The sequence below is a fragment of the Lissotriton helveticus genome, chromosome 8, assembly GCF_964261635.1.
Source record: "Lissotriton helveticus chromosome 8, aLisHel1.1, whole genome shotgun sequence".
NCBI lineage: Eukaryota > Metazoa > Chordata > Amphibia > Caudata > Salamandridae > Lissotriton > Lissotriton helveticus.
In genome coordinates, this window is record NC_136069.1 from 169,502,136 (window position 1) to 169,504,153 (window position 2,018).

Sequence of the window (2,018 nt, forward strand, 5' to 3'; positions counted from 1 at the left end):
TGTCAGTGATCCGATAGTACCATCGCAAACCCCGTGTCCAGCAAGACTCGATGTGAAACTCAGTCCCTCAATCTCAACCTTGTCCCCTTCGAGCAGACACCCGAACCCCTTCCGGACGAATAGCCGCTTCAGCAGGATAGTCAAAACATAAAAAGATCGGAACAGAGTTAAAACCAGGCTGTAGCACCGGGTGGAGAGTGCTGATAATTCCACCAGGGTCCGAGACTCCCCTAACCCTCACGGATGCACAGCGTTGTTGCAGCTGCCATCTTAGCGGCCTAGACACACAGGGGAGCAACGCAGGCCCAGGCCGACAACAGTTCCCAGCGTTGGGTTCCGGAAGGGGACCAGCAGGTAGTCCATCCATAATCAGCAGTAGTCTTAGGCCACACGATCCAGTCACCACTTCGTGTTCTCTCCGTTCACACACAACACCGTTCAAAGGCTCCAACACCTCCCACAGCACAGGGTCTGGATCCCCCATCGAAGTGGCCATCAAGGGCATCTCGAGTAGTTCCGCTTCCCGCAGTGGAACAGGGTCCGGTCCGGTCCGCTCAATTCCAGTCAAGCAAGTTATCATTGTGCGTAGGTGTGCATCAATAAACTCATGGAATGACCCTATGGCTGCCAACACAGTTAGTAGTGACGGGACACTACCAGTTCCTTCCACAACACAGCATTCGGTCTCAATCATAGTGTCGGCACCGGAGAGCCCGGTCCCTCGGAGGGGAAAACAAGTGGATGCGGAACGGAAGACTGCAGAGGGGACACTCCCTTGGCGACAATGATAGTCCGGACGCAGCTACCGCAAGCGGAGAACCCCACCCAGCGAGCACCGGCCGTCCCCAAAACCGGGCCACCGGGCCAGGAACCCAGGTCCGCTGCTGCAATTATGTGTCATCACCCCTCTTTCAATGTATACCAAGCACACCAATTGCCGTCCGTAGCGGGTCAAAAGAAAACTTGCCACCACAGCTGACCGGACCCTGTCACACAACCACGGCCGATGTTGTTCAACTTCAGCCCGGCTGGGCTAGTACTCGAGACCCCGGCTTTCAAGCTGGTGTAGGCCGCAAAGTGCCACACGACGTATCTTTTTCCACCGGAATGGCAGAAATCTCAGGATTGCACCATTTCGATCCAGACCAGTTCAGACACAAGAAGGCAGGGCGCAAATTCAGGATATATGACAGGATCTACTGGCAGGAGACGGAGGTCGGCGGAGCCGGGAACTCACGCGGCCATCTTGGTTGCTATGGTAGCTCCTCCTCAAGAATAAATGATTGATGTTATCTCTCTCCCTCTCCAAGCATTGCCATGTGAAAGATAGAAGGAAGGAGTTATGTTCTGTGTCTCTGATTATGTTTCATATTTTGCCATTTCTAACAGGTTTCTTTATGAATCCTTAGTGATGATTCACCTCCTGTGAGGCAGTGCCTTTTAGGTTGTTTGGTAGGTATCCACTAAATTGGTTCTAAAGACTTTGTTTAATTATTTTATTTTATTTTTATTTATTTGAGTTTTATATAGCGCTGGCTAGACCCGGAGGTATCAGAGCGCTTTACATAAGGTTCCACAAAAATACAACAGTTACAAGTTACATCTGTTACAAGAAAACATTTCAAGAGAGTGGGAAGATGAAACAAATGGAGCTTAGAAGGGTAAGGGGGTGAGGTAAGGTGTAGGAGAGAGAAAGGATGGACATAGGATGCATGGGGAGACGCAGGAGAGTCTGTCCAAAGTCCAGCTGGGTAGATGATGGCCGAGGGGGAAGCCCACAGCCCATCTCCTCTAAAGCTATCAGGTAGCTCCACCGTGCATCAGTCAAGCGGCTAGGTCTCAATGAGAAAACAATTAGAGAGCAAAGAGGAGGGAAAAATGGAGCATAAAGGACAAAGTGGGTGGAGTAAAGAAGTATGAAGGAGAGTACGAAGGAGAGACGAAGTAAGGTCTGCCCAATGTCTGGCTGGGTAGGTGACAGCCAAATGGGGTAGTCCACAGCCCATCTCCTCTACAGC